This window comes from Callithrix jacchus, chromosome 15 (assembly GCF_049354715.1).
Source record: "Callithrix jacchus isolate 240 chromosome 15, calJac240_pri, whole genome shotgun sequence".
NCBI lineage: Eukaryota > Metazoa > Chordata > Mammalia > Primates > Cebidae > Callithrix > Callithrix jacchus.
The window spans coordinates 91,290,397-91,305,777 of NC_133516.1; the positions used below are offsets into that span (position 1 = coordinate 91,290,397).

The 15,381-nt window shown below is 39.2% G+C and overlaps 1 protein-coding gene and 1 long non-coding RNA gene across 19 annotated transcripts in view; one reads left to right on the forward strand and one right to left on the reverse strand.

Moving 5' to 3' along the window:
• CMSS1 (cms1 ribosomal small subunit homolog) overlaps positions 1-15,381 on the forward strand; it is a 390,132-nt gene that overhangs the window by 322,902 nt on the left and 51,849 nt on the right. The window lies entirely within an intron of this gene.
• LOC103788426 (uncharacterized) overlaps positions 336-15,381 on the reverse strand; it is a 144,695-nt gene continuing 129,649 nt past the window's right edge. The window contains exons 8-10 of one of the 4 annotated variants that reach the window (XR_013527691.1): positions 9,434-9,682; positions 8,501-8,597; positions 336-2,578 (exon numbers count right to left, since the gene is read on the reverse strand). This is a non-coding gene — a long non-coding RNA (uncharacterized LOC103788426). The other 3 variants (XR_013527695.1, XR_013527692.1, XR_013527694.1) reach the window with 3 other exon arrangements.

Sequence of the window (15,381 nt, forward strand, 5' to 3'; positions counted from 1 at the left end):
GTTTGGTCTGACTTCAGAGGCCCAACCCTAAACACTAGAGCTAGATGAGAAAAAACAAGGTAGAATTATTCATCATGGTGGCATCCAGAAGGAATCATGATTTATAAAATCTGGAATGCAAACTCGCCTATAGAACTGTGCTATCCAGTACATTAACTACTAACCATGCATGGTTATTAAGAGCATAAGGTGTAGCTAATTCAAATGGAGATATGCTATAATTATGAAATACAAGTGGATTTCAAAGACGTTAGAAAAAAACTAATGTAAAATATCTCAGTAATAATTTGTATATTCATTTTAAGTTGAAATGATAATACTTTGGATATCTTGGGTAAAACAGATACACTAATTTATTTTTACCTTCACAATAGCCAAAAGGTGGAATCAACCCAAATGTCCATCAACAGATAAATTAAAGTATACACATACAATGGAGTATTACTCAGGTTTAAAAAAGATTGAAATTCTGTTACGTCTTACAATATGGATGAACCATGAAGACATGCTAAGGGAAATAAATTAGGCACAAAAGGACAGATACTGTTAGGATTTTACTTATATGAGGTACCCAGAATTGTCAGATTCATAGAAATAGAAAGTAGAATAGGGTTATCAGCGGCTGCTGGGAGGGAATGATGGGAGAATTGTTTAGTGGGTATGGAGTTTCATTTGGGGATGATGGGAAAGTTCTGAAAATAGATAGTAGTGATGGTTGCATATCAGTGTAGTTGTACTTTATTTCACTGAATTGCACACATGAAAGGGGTTTAAATGGTGATATGCTCTGCATATTTACTACAATTTTTAAAAATTGGTTTTATCATTTCTAGAAAATTTAACATATGTGTTTTGTATTATATCTCTATTAGCATTGCTATAATATTATATTGTTAATATAGAAAAATGTTATTTATTTATTTATTTTTTGAATTTAATTTTTTCTGAGACGGTGTTTCGCTCTTGTTACCCAGGCTGGAGTGCAATGGTGCGATCTCGGCTCACCGCAACCTCCGCCCCCTGGGTTCAGGCAATTCTTCTGCCTCAGCCTCCTGAGTAGCTGGAATTACAGGCACGCGCCACCATGCCCAGCTAATTTTTTGTATTTTGAGTAGAGACGGGGTTTCACCATGTTGACCAGGATGGTCTCGATCTCTTGACCTCGTGATCCACCTGTCTCAGCCTCCCAAAGTGCTGGGATTATAGGCGTGAGCCACCGCGCCCAGCCGAAAAATGTTATTTATTAAACTCTTCCCTTTTCACATGGCATATTTAAGAGATTTTTGAAATATTAAATGATCCTAAATTAGACTTTTCACCTCCTGATCAGTCAGCTTTGAGTTACAGCACAGCTTTTTACTTATGGTTACATTAATGACATAGACTTTTGAAATTAAATTAACTTTATGAAACACTAGTCATTTGTTGCTTTACTAGTTTGTTTTCCAGTTGCAGATTGTCCATGCAGCCTCTGTTCAAGCACTAACATAACTGTCTCAGCCTATATAGATCCTAAAATATAATTATCTTAAAATTCCATCTCAGTTTAAGCTTCCTTGGGTCCATGGAATTGATATTAGTTCATCAGTTAAATTTCAAAAGTTGACCCCTGTGGCAGATACTCCTTCCCCTTCCTGCACCTTTTTGTCACAGCATCTAATCAAAATGGGTATCTGCATGGAGAGGCAATGAGGGAAACGTATTGGGCTGACTCGTAGGTATCATCCTACAGATAACTGCAAGAATTGTGAGTCCATAAGCTGAACACATTCTCTAAAGGTGTGTTAATCCCACCCACTCACAGTTGACAAAGCAACCAAGAAGAGAAATCTCAAGAAAAACATTCCTAATATTTTAGTGGTCATGTTTCTTTTCATTGACTCTCTGAGCTTCACTTTCCTCCTATGTGTAGGTTTTGCACTGAAAAAGATGTCTTAGTTCTATTTTAGTATTAACGTTATGTGAGTCTGTGAATTAATGACTTTAAAATGATTCAGGAAAGCCTAATCCTGGGCTTTGTGCTAGATTTTACAATTATTACTGCACATGTCTGCAAGGTGTTGACAGGTATGTGTTGCTAATTCTAGAAAACGTGATGAGGTATAAACTAGCTTTTCTGTCTATTTATTTTGCTTCTATGAATTATAAAAGGAAAAATGAATTCTTGTAGCAGAGCTAGATCACAGGACATCCATTTCCCCCAGGCATACCTGCTTTTTCTTGACTCACATCCCAAATCCCATCCTGCCCAGTGTCCCCTCTGTACCTCAGGTAGATCATGTACCCCGCTATAGTGCTCCCGAGGCACCCGGAGTTTAACCATACTTTACCTTCAATCCCATGTTATTGCGATTGCCAAGAATACTTGTCTCTCCCTGACCAATGGGAAGTTCCTGGAGTGCAGCGTGCATCTTCCTCCTTTGCAATCGCAGCCTCTAGCACATAGTCAGTGCACAGTACATCGCAGAATGGATGCATCTTTGAATGGATGAAGCATCCGACCTCTTTAACCAAGTGAACAAAGGATTGAGAGTAGCAGCCCCCGAGGAAAGCAACTTCAGAACAGCATCCCACTGAGCTAGAAGGTAAAAAAATAAGAAACTTACACATTTTAAACCAATTAGTCATTTTTCAGTTTCAAGGTTTTAAACTTTGTCCTAGCAGACATTTTACTAACAGCAAAATTGACAGAATTTCACTGTTATGTATTATCCTCTTCTTAATGTTCCTTAAGAGTGGGATTATTTATATGTAAAAGTGAAAGCCTAGATAATCTACAAAATGGACAAATATCTCCAAGTTTACAGGTTTATTTAGGAACTGGTATAATGAGGGGAGCCTCTCTCTTCCTTTGATGCCTACCCATAGGCAGTGTTTAGATATTAGATATTTTAGAGCTTCAAAGTTTTCTCAAGTGAAAATGATAATAAGAGGTTAACATTTTTTTTAATGAAGAAAACATGTTCTTGACCTTGAAAATTGTTGTTGCAAATAATCTGTACTCTCTAGTTTCCAGGGGCTATCTCTCCATGTACTTCAGTAATGCCAAATACCAGGTGACAGCTGTTTTAGCTCTAAGACATTCCTCAAGTGTCCTATTTTGATGTCATTATGTAACGCTTTTCTTTGCCATAGCTATCATCATTCATCGCTTTGTTGATACCTATCACTGCATAGCTGTCTTTCTTGTGTGCCCATATTACTTTTCCAAATATGCACTGGTTCTCTGAAATGTACAAAGAGAGGGAAGGGATAATTCTAGCAACGTCTCAAATTGAACCAAAAGGTTCCTTTTAAACAGGGAAATACATGAGTTAGAAGTCTTTCTCCCCTTCAGCCTTCCGTCTAAAAATGTTATTTCATTCTAATCCTGTTTTCTATATTAATTGCACATCTTATAAAGAGGTATTATATCAACTGAGAACTTCTTTAATTCTTCTGCTCAAATCTTCCCTTAGTAACCGTAGTTACTTGGTAACCTACGAGATTTGGTCTCTGGAAAACTGGAAGCTGGAATAGAAACTATTTCTTCAACTATCATAACTCTGTCACCAGTGACATCCATGAGCATGATTTTCAGTTCACTTCAACAGATATTTACTGAGTGCCCACAGTATGCTCCATACAGTGCTAGGTCTTGGTCCTATAAAAGCAAAAGAAAATGTTGTACTGTCTCTGTCACTCAGGAACTCGTAGTCTGATAGGAGAGGCAATATAAAATTCTCATTTTAATGGGCTGGATGTTCTAACGTAGGGCTGAGTAGCCCTGTTGTCTGTGTCTTCCTGAGATGGAGGTCAGGGAGGCATCACAGGTGGGGGGTGGAGATGCAGCTGTTTGAACTGGACACTGTGGGTGAGGAGCATTAGGTTTCTGGCAGGAGAAAAGTAAGAAGAAGGGCATCCTAGGCAAAGGACGCAAGGACAGCCCAGGAAAGCATAGGATGGCTTCAGCCCTGGCAGCTCCCCGCATGCCTCAAGGGCAGGACTATGGCATCCAGCTTTGTACTCATGAAAATTGTGTGGCCCAGCTTTAACTTTGATACCACTGCATGCCCTGGATTTGTGTGCCCTGTATAAAGCCTCAGATAAACCACTGTGTCACAGCTTCCCCAAAGTGATCCCTGGATTCAGGTCAAGCTTATCCTGGTGCTCTGAGGGGGTCCTGGTGTCACCTCAATGCACGCTTGTTAATGAAGGATGCTGGGATCTCAGGTTGGCCTCACGGAGGGAATAGTAATAGGTGAGGCTGCTCCCAGCAGCAGAACCAGTAGCATATGTTACAGGTGAGATATTTGAACAAGGCAAGGAGAATCTGGGCAGGTGGCTGCAGCACGATTCCAGGTGAGATATTTGGGCTGGAGCCTGATCCCAAGCAGCAGATAGGGAATGAGGAGCCAGAGATATGGAAAGATAGGAATTATGCAAGGAAGCAGAACGCTGTGCAAATAAACAAGGTGCTGAGCAGAGCTAGAGTCCTAGCAGAGAAATTAAATGGACGGAGGAAGTCCAGGGAAAAGTTTGGGCCTATGCCCTGAGCAAATCAGGAGGTGACTGGAGAAAGACTGCTGTTTATCCTGTGCACAAGTACACAGGACCCACTGCAGGCCCTCTGGAGAGCATCCCTAGGCAGTAAGACAATTCTAGACCTCCCTTTCTGGTGTGGGTGGGCTCCTGGTAACCTACAAGATTTGGTTTTGCTGGCTGAAGAACCAGACAGGACACAGTCTGAAGACCCAAGATCTTCCATTTTAGCCACTGCGCATGGTTGGAAAAACAAGACTGACACCCAGGATACTTCTCAGTTTCCAACAACCCCATGATTTGGCAGCCGAGGGTAGAGCCAAATGGCAAAGTGACAAGGGTATTTCCTCTTAAGCCAGCTTCACAATAGCTTCCCAGGAATACATTGCGCTATCCATTCTGAGTGTTCTGGTGCTTCACATTAAGGTTCTTTGTAATTTTTCTTCAGTTAAGGGACACCATGCCACATACTTAATAGGAATTCTGTTCTCAACCGCAAATGGCTTTAAATTAGGACTCCCCCTTATTCAAAATGCATTGTGTGCCAAACCTGGTGTTTTAAAGCAATCATTTTGAAACTTTCTAATTGCAGCCATACATCAGCTCTCCATTCTCTCAGCTTCTCAAGTCCTGTCAGGGTGGTCCTGGTAAAATGAATACATAAAAATCCTCTAATAGTAATCCAGATTTATAGTAGTACAATAGTATTTATGGTAGTAAAAATATAAAATATAAAGATGCCCCTCTTTTTAAAAAATGTATTATTTGCAATTATATTCATTTCATGTATCTATGCAACAGTTATTTATTGCATGTCCACTATGTCCTGGCATATCTTGAACACCAGGGATATGATATTTAAAAAGCAGATGTTATTGGTCCCTCCTATCTTGGAGTGTAAAGTCTATGGGAAGGATCAAATAAAAACAAGGTAAAAAATCAGATGATCTCTTGTGATAGTGCTGTAATAAAAAGGAAGAGAAAATCATGACAGAATTGAGGGAGGGAGTGAACCTCAGGTGTCAGAGGAGGCCTCCGTCTGAAGAGGCACCATTTAACTCGAGATGGGAGTGGTGCGGAGGAGGTACAGGGAGTAGCATCCTGGTCTGAGAACAATTAAGCGTGAAGGCCCTGAGGTATGAAAGGAGTTTGCATGTTCGATGCACTCCAGGTCAGCGTGGCTGGGGTATAGTGGGCCAAGGAGGAGGCATGTGATTGAAGGAGGAAGTAGCGTCCCAGTTATGGGAGCCCTGCAGTTGGTGCTAGAAAGTATGGATGTTATTTTAAGTATAAAAACAAACTACCGCGGAGTTTTAACCTGGAAGATTACATGCTCCTGTTTACCTTTAAAAGATCTTTTTGGCTCTTGTGTGGAGAATGGAAGGGTCAAAGTGGTTGCTGGAGGTCCAAGCAACAGGTACTCCCAGGTACTCTGGGCGATCCCAAGGATAGTGACCTGGGAATTCAGGGGCTGTAGGCAGCCTATCGTTAATCCTCCTTCACACGGCTCTTCCTCTACAGGCCAAAAGCATTTCTCTCTGCCTGATGGCTGACAGAAAGGGTGTCAGAAATGAGGTCTTTCAGATGAGCCAGTCAGGAAGGTCCTGACCCTAACCCTTTGTATGAATGTCCTAGACTAGCTGTCATTTTCACTTTGCAGGTTAGTTAAATTCTTGCCAACCTCCCAGTGTTCTTCACCTTTGTTCCTGGTACAAAGAAAGTATTCAATAAATATTTGTTACATTGATTTCACTTGGATTTCTAGTGTTCTGGATAGAGAGGGAGAATTAGAGATAGCAGTGGAGTTCTCTTTACCTCCTGTATGGAGAGGATATATCTGTTAGCTGGTTACCGTGGCTCTTAAAGCATCAGTATTTTCAGTCTATGGTGGATACTGTTCAGACCTGAACAAAATGACTCTCCACTGAAATAAAAGGTGCTGTGTACATCCAAAAGGTTGTTTAAAAGCATCTGGTTATAGTTTAATGTCGCTGAAAACATTGCTGATTTTTTTCCAGTTTCAGTTACTCAAATGTGGCTAAAAGTGTGCTTAGAGATTTTAAAAAAAAAAAAATTCTGAATGAGAGATATTTCAACCCCAATAATAACTTGAAAATTGGAAGTTGGAATAGCAGCAATTTCAACTGTCTTAACTCTGTCACCAACACTGTGATGATTCAATGTCATGTAAGAATCTAGTTTCTGACCATTGAACTGCATACCTCAGCTACGGGCATCAGTCTTTCCCTTGTTTTCTTTTACAGTGAGTAGATTTAGGGGCAGAAATGAGCATGGTGAGAGAAAGCCAGAAGCTGGGGAGTACAGGCCTCTCCATTGACCCCCAGGTCACAGCTGGTGTCCCTGACCTTCTCAGCAGCCTCATGTGATTAGAAGCCTGCAGCAAGCCCGTCACAGGGTGGGTCTCTCCTGTCCTCGCAGTCCTCGCCACCCAGCACCCATAGCCTTACTTGATCAAGGACACCCTGGAAGAGGAATGCATCCCCAAATGGCAAAAGGCCACCTGGACCCAGTGAGAAGGCAAGGGACAGCACTCCTCAGTGAGGTAGCAGACACAAGGCCTTGGTGACAGGCCCTGGCACTATATGCTGTCTAGTGGCAGCAGCAGCTGCTGCTCTTTTTATTATTGATGGCAATGGTTTATAAATTGATGCAGTAGATACGCGTTCACATGTCAGGTGCTAACTCTCAGATCCACCTGTTTTCACGCTGTTCCTCTTCCCACCAGCCACTCCCGCACAATCGCTCAGGCACTGTGAGACGCTTCCCCATCCCTTTAACTAAGGGCCATTTATTTTAGACTGCCCCTGCTCACAGTACTTGCATTATTCTGGTATCTCCATTTGGCAATTGCCATTTCTTCTTAGCGCTGCTGCAAATCTCTTTATTTGGAAAGGTTATTCTTCAGAAGTGAAAGAAATATATAAATGCAGCATTCTAGTCACAGCATTTATGCCCTGGCGTCCTCCTTTTTCCCATTGGGAGGGTAGTTTTGTTACCATGTTACTCTAATGCTTCTCATGACAGAACATCACTCAATTTCTTAAGTCATCTTTTGCAGTTTAGTGAAGAGCTCTGTGATCTCAGGTGCTTCATTTTGCTGGAAAGGGAAGAGTGTGGCATATCTGATCCCTCATTTTAAAAAGCAGGAAATAATCATTTTAGTTAGGGGCCTGGGAGGCATATCTGTTTGCAAAAGGAAGGAGTTGCTATTTATCTGGCAGTCTGCTTCCTTCCATCTATCCCAAGCCCACCCTTGGAAGTCACAGCTGAGCATCTCTCAGTGAAATAAATGTTGTAATGGGTCAGGTAATTAGCAGGCAGAATTATGTTTGGGCTGTAACCTAACTCTAATCGCTGACCTCAGAGAATTAATTTCATATGACATAACACCTTAGATGTGTGCTGGCTTAGAAGTTCCCACTTGTCTCTCTTTTAGCTAGACTGCATTTCTATTTCTGGATTTGTCATGTTGAAGACTCAGGTGGCCCCAGACTCTTCCTGTGTTTGAAAGGGACATCCTGACTTCGACATATTTTCTACATATGTAAATTACAAAAAGGAAAAACTCTGTGTCCCTTTGTTGGCATAAAAGTAAGGGAAACTGGAGAGTTGAGTGAGGAAAGTATAAACTAGCCAGTGTAAATAAACTCCAGCCCTAGGGCATGAATGCAGCAACATGTCCAACAGAGAAAATGGTGCTCAGCAATAATGCTTTTCTATATTAAAAACGGTCATTATAAGTAACTTATAGTATAAAAGGTCATGTTAATATTTGCCACCAAGTTTTAAAAATGTATGAAATAAGATATAACATCTGTATGATGATCTGTGTGTTCCTGTGCCACAGTGAGTGGGTTTTTCTCTTCCCCTGTAGTACATGTGGAAATAGTTACTCTACCCGTATTCCTGAGTCCTAGAACAACAGTTTCTACAACTAGTGGGCTCACTGGGGTCTCACCTGGTTTGACTTCTGTAATGGAGTTTGCTACATGAGTTGAGAGAGATGCCTTCTACTCTTCAACATCCTCTTGAGACTTGCCTCTTTCTTGCCTTTCCTAAAATACAGCAACAACAGATCCTCAGCCCAGCAGAATGTAGAGTTCTACCCTTTTCTGCACCTTTTAATTACTAATTGTCTTTGTCATAAGATTTATTATGGTAAATTATATGTACTCTGTTAAGACACCCAAAGAAATTCCAATTGATCGTAAAAATAAACTGTTAACATATGGTAGAGCGATTGTTAAAAGTTTTTGGCAACTTTAAACACCATTAGAAATTTTATGCTGTGAAAGACAAGCTGATAGCTAAATGTACATTTTTAATTGAGTTATAATTTACATTTATTGAGGTCCTCACATCTTAAGTATACTGTTCAATCAGTTTTGACCAAGCCCTAGAAAACTTTCATCACAACTAAAAGTTCCCTAATACCCCTTCCAAGTCAGCCCCACCCCATACCCACACCCATGCACACAGAAGCAACAGCTGATCTGCTTTCTATCAGCATATGTTAATGTTGCCTACTCTATAAGTTTCTATAAATGAAATCATACAGGATGTACTTCATCATATCTGCTCATTTCACTCAGTAATGCTTCTGAGATTAATCTGTGTTGTTGCATTTGTCAGCAGTCTATTCGTTTTATTACTCAGTAGCATCTACCATATGAATATGCCATTGTTCATCCTTTCTCCTGTTGATGAGCATCTATCACAGTTTGTTTATTGTAACTTTTAAGTATTATAAAGTTGGCCTTTTTTTCTTTTGGCATACAGGTCTATGAACTTTAATTCATGTACAGATTTGTGTGAGCACCACCACAACCAGTATGCAGACAGTCCCATGAAACAACTCCCTGGTGCTTCCCTACCACTCCTTAGCCCCTACCTCACACCTGTTCTCCATCACTGTAGTATCACATTGCATTTTAATTGCTTATACACATGTGCAATTGCTTATACACATGTCTGTCTTTCCCACTACATTGTCAGCTTCTCAGAGTAAGGACCACATCTTCTTCATCTTGGCTGCTCAGGGCTTAGCACAGTGCCCAATACATAGCAGGTGCTCATTAGATTTTTGAGGGATGAATGAATGAATATCCATGTGGCCACACAATGAGTCCTTTCAAAAATCCTAGGCGGGAAGGAGAAGAAGAAGGTTGAAGGAAACCAACATTAACTTTGCTCTTTTAAAGAAAAAATTCGGTCATTTTTTCACAGCAATAATAATTTTATGATTTTAAGAAATTTTCAAGAGTGCTTTCTGGTAATTGCTACTCGAGAGGATATATTAAGTCACACAAAATAGTAATCTCTCCATAAAAGGAGTTCAGCAAATGTTCATACTAAAAATATTACTGATGATTACGTTTGGACTTGAAAATTAAAAAGGAAAAATTTAAACATGCTTCTTTGTCCATTCCCTGTTTCTAACTATGTTCCAGAAGTCTAAAATTCTCCCCCAGACTCTTTAATATATTTTTCAGCTATCCCTAGCTCTATCAAGATCCTTTACACTATATTTAGAGAAACTCAATACCCACACTGTTACTTTTGACTGAGGTTTCAGTTTTCTTATTTTTTCCTAAACCAGTGTCATCTTCATCTAAAATTTGTTTTAGTACAGTCATTATTACTATAAGTAATACTTGGTTCTTATAACTTGTGTCTTCCCTAGAGCATATAAAGTTCTTTTCAGCTTTAACTTTACTTTTCTTTTTTTCCTTTCAGTGTTTATTACTGTTTCCTTTTTCATTAATCACAATGCTGAAATGACGCTGTAACGTCCTTCTCATCCTCTTAATTTCATCCACCAGGATATTATCTCTTACAAACTGAGCCCTTTGCCAACTCCACGTCACATTTTCTTTAAGCGAATAAATTTTCTCCATATGCTTAGCATATGCCCCTGAGCCCTATAGCCTATTTCCCCTTTTAAAACAGAAATGGGGAAACAGCTGTTCCAGTCCTATAAAGTGTGTTCTGTTTTATAGATAACACTGGACAGCTCTATGTTGATGTCTGCAGTATTACTTGGTCCTTGAAACTGTGAATTTCCTGGACGTGAATTTCCCTCTTACATTTGGGAAAGAAAAATTAATTCTACTAGATGTTTCATTGCGCTGTGTAGTCCATGAGGTCTTCTCTAAAAGTTTGTTTTGGTAGCTACTGAAGGGCTCATTTCTTCCCTATGGCGCAACAAACTTTTTAGCCGTTAAGACTCATGTTATGTGGCCATCTCATTCAGTGTTTTAGCAGAAGTTGATTGTATATTTCTGCTGGATTTTCTGCTGCCTGCAGAACAGACAAGGATGAAAGGACACATTGTCCTAGGGTAGCCCACAATCCAGTAGGGAGGACAGATGCAATGTGATGAGTTGTCTAATACCTGAGCTGAAACAACCACCTGGAGTAGGAACCAGCAGACTATGGCATGTGGGCTGGCCACCTGTCTTTGTACGGCATGTTTTGTTGTAACACAGCTATATGTACTCGTTTACTTATTATCAATGGCTTACATATTGTGCAATGTGTAGTTCTGGTAGAGATCATATGGCGCACAAGCATGAAGTATTTACTATTTGATCCTTCAACTTAAAATGTTGCCATTTCCTAGCTTAGAAGAACGAGCATCAAGAAGTATAAGGTTGGTCGTCAAAGAATAGGATAGTGGAGGACATTCTGGAGGATGACAGCATTTTAAGGAGTTGGTAAAAGAAGAAAGTGCATGAAGGGATGGGTTGGGAACCAAATCACAGTGTTCCAGAAGACAAAGGAGGAAAGACTGTCAAAAAGTTGAGATTTAACATCAGTACCAAATGCCCCAGCCAGGGTAATCAAGGGAGGTGACGGTTATGATGACCATTTTGTGATAATTTACTTGTGTGCCACACTGTATTAAGCAACTTACATTCATTATATCAGGACTCCATGTAACAACCCTATGAAGTAGGGACTATTAATATCCCCGTTTTGTAGATGAGGAAACCAAAGCACAAAAAGAGCAAGTAACTTTTCGAAACTCATACAGCTTGAAAATGACAGAGGTAAGGTTCTGGTCCAGGCATCCTGACTGAGAGAGCTCATAATTTTAATCCCCGTGCTGTAGTAATTTACAATGGCATGATGGAGGTGGAAGATAGCTTCAAATTAGTGATAATGATGTCTACCACGGGCAATACACTATTCTCAGTGTTTTGTCCTATCTCATTTAATCCTGTCAACAACTTCACTTTATATTTTGGGAAACCAAAGCACACAAAGAGGAACTAACTTGCCCAAAGCCAGCTATTGAGTGGCAGAGATGAGATGGGAACCAAGGTATTCTGGAGGGACACAGCTTGGTGCCTGACCTAGCCTGACCTCCCTCCCTACATCTCTACTGACCCCCCATCCAGCTTCAGCCCCTTCCCCGTTCTCTTGGAGATTTTGGCCTACATCTGGCTCTCACTTCCTTGCTACTCCCTGTTCCCCAATGTGATAGCCATTTAGGAAAACAAAAAAAGAAGAAAGCTCAATGTGTCTTTTAAAATAACATTAAGGTGTGGTACCAATAGAAAACTCATAGGCAGATCAATGGAACTATACCATAGCATATGTATAATTTGTGTTTTGATTAAATAAAAGTGTCATCACAAGAAAGTGAGGAAGGGAAGAATCACTTGGCAAGACATGGGACAATTGATTAAATATTTGAAAAGGTAACAGATTTAGGGCTTCATATTATACTCAACAAAATCTATTCCATATGGATTTAAGTTAAATGTTTTTTTAAAAGATTATTTTAAACACTAGGTAAAAGTATGTACTTTGAAATAGAATTTTTCTAAGCATAATTGCAATGAAAAAATGATATATTTGATCTCATTATAATTTAAAACATCTGTAGATCAAAAGTCATTTAAAAAATTAGAAGATAAAGCAGCATTAAAAGTTAATCTTGGCTGGATATGGTGATTCACGCCTGTAATTGCAGTGCTTTGGGAGGCCAAGTCAGATTACTTGAGGCCAGGAGCTCAAGACCAGCCTGAGCAACAAGGCAAGACCCCATTTCTAAAAAAATTTTAAAAGTTAGCCAGGCCTAGTGGCATGTAGCTATAGTTCTAGCAACTCAGGAGGCTGAGGCAGGAGGATAATTTGAGCCCAGCAGTTCAAAGCTATCATGAGCTATGATGGTACCACGGCACCGCAGCCTGGGCAACAGAATGAGAGCTATCTCTAAAAATGAATAAATAAATATTTTTTAAGATTAACCTTAAAATTAATAGAGCCCTACAAGTTGATAAGGAAAACATTAAAACTTTCCTTGACAAATGAACAGTTAGGAACATTCTATGCATGTAAGAAAAATACATGACCAATAAAAAGTAAAATAGTCTCACTCACAATCAAATGATTGCAAATTTGTAAAATGCTATATTATTTTTACCTATTTGCAGTATTAGATAATATTCAGTGTTTCCTGGGGTGTGATAAAACATACACAGTGTTATACGGTGTTGATGACTTATAAATGGACCCAGAAGCTTATGGAAAAGAGTTAAGAAGTTGTTAAAACCTTTTAAAAACATGTATACCTTTTTATAATGTAATTTCTCTTCTAGAATTGTATTCTAAACAGAAATATATAAAATTTTACATATCATGATGTTTATTATACTATATTTGCAAAGCCAAATTTTTGAAATAATCTAAGTAAGGATAGAAGAACAAAGAAATATATTGTAGAAAACCATGGTTTACTGTGCAGCCATTAAAAATGTTTTTCAAGACTAGTAACATGGGGAAATACTCATATTATTAAAGAATGACACATTTGTATATGATACATAATTCCAGACATGTAATGCTACGTGCATAGATACATAATTTTACTCATATAGACACAGAGACAGAACAAAAGTACATACCAAAGTTCGAATGCTAGATATCTTTTACAGTGGACTGTCTTTTTATAGTGGAACCAACTTTATTTTGTTTCTTTTTACTTTTCTGTATTTTCTAAAATCTCCACAATTAGTATGTGTTATATTTATGTGAAGGAAAAGGGTAAAAAATGATTTTTAAAATTATGATGCTATCAAGATGACAGTATAGTATAGACACACCAAGTCTTACTTTACTGTCTCTTGTTTACGTACTTCATTAGACTTACATCTCAGTGTTATCTCATCCCATCATGTAAGACTTGAGGGTTGTGGTTCTCAGAGATCCTTCCAAACACAAATCATTCTGTGGATATTTTCCATAGAGTTGATGGTAAGTTGATAGACTAATTCCTTAAGCCCAATTTATCAATAGGAAACTTGAAGACGAAGCAATGAGGGCCTTGTCCTAAGCTATACCCAAAAATGCTGTAAGAAAAGGCTTTTTCCATTGAGAAGCTGGGTGCGAAAATTAAGCATTCTGAAGCAGGGCAGGTGAACATTATACCTACCTTTAATGATGTACGCCGAGGGATGCCTTATATATTACTAGCATAATAGGTAGTTGAAGTCCCTGTGAATGACAAGGAAATACTGTGCTTTTCCATCGTAACACTTCTCTTCCTTGGGGTTGCACTTTATAACAAGGGTGAGTGGATAGCAGGTCTACATGTAGCCTCATAGGATTTTTTCTTATGAAATTTCTGTTCAGGGGAAATTATGAAACTCACATACCCACATGTGGGCCATATTCACCTCTTTTTTTTAATGTTACCCTCTTCCTCTGTACTTCAGCATTCCACACTCTGGAAACTTTGACGCATCCAGGGTATATAGCATTCTTAACAGAAGTTGGCCTGAATCAGAAGAGAATCATAAATCACAGCAGTATGACTTCACCAATCCACAATTAAGAAAACTGTGGCATAAAGTGGTTTGTTCAAGAGCACAAAAGTTAAAGCTAAAATTTAGGCCTTCTTCTATCACTGCTCTGGGAGCTGTTAACAGGTGTACAGCTGTAAACAACGTGGGGTTTGGGGATCAAATAAGCTTGAGGACGGCCTCATCTCCATTTCCTTACTTGGACAGCAGTAATCTATATTAATGTATTAAAGAATCTCTGCAATAAGACAGGCACTATTAATAAACCAGATGGGATGTAGGGGACACAAGTATATACCAGGACTAGCCTGGGCAAACCACAATATATTTTCTCTCTAGCTAAAAGACAGGATGGATTAGAGGGAGTGATGGAGAGTTACTGACAAATGTCTGCACTCAATTAGGTTTGAGTTTATTGGAGGAGGGAGGCTGCCTGCCACATGTAGATGAATGTCAGTTAAATATAACATACATCATTATATGAAACTGGGCTCCACCCATAAAGCCCAATGGATGCTAGTAACCTTCTTGAAGGCTAGGGCCACCACCAAGCTACTTGATTTGCCTTCCAAGTTTGAGCGGCAATATTGCATGGTAGTTAAGAGCAGACTTTGAATCAATATTGTGTAGGCCCAAATCCTGGCTCTCTTTCTTATTACCGTTGAGCAGGAGCCTCCCATTTCTACCTCTCTAAAACAGTCTGGAGCAACAGTACCCATCTCATAAGATTGATATGGTAGTTAAATGAGTTATTTACAAAGACCATTTAGAACAGTGCCTCGTATAAAATAAGGATTATATAAGAGCTGTTATCATTAGAATTGGTTTCTATTACAAGAATGAAGAATTTATATAGTAGGGCTTCCAAATGTACAAGTATTCGGGTCCAAAATGCTACCACCAGCATCCATGGTTCTATTCATTTAACTGCAAAAGTTGGCTAGAAAAGATTGAATCAAAATTGCTCATAGCTTGAAAACTGCCCCCTAACATATAAGTATTTGCAAACATTTAAAACAAAGTAGAA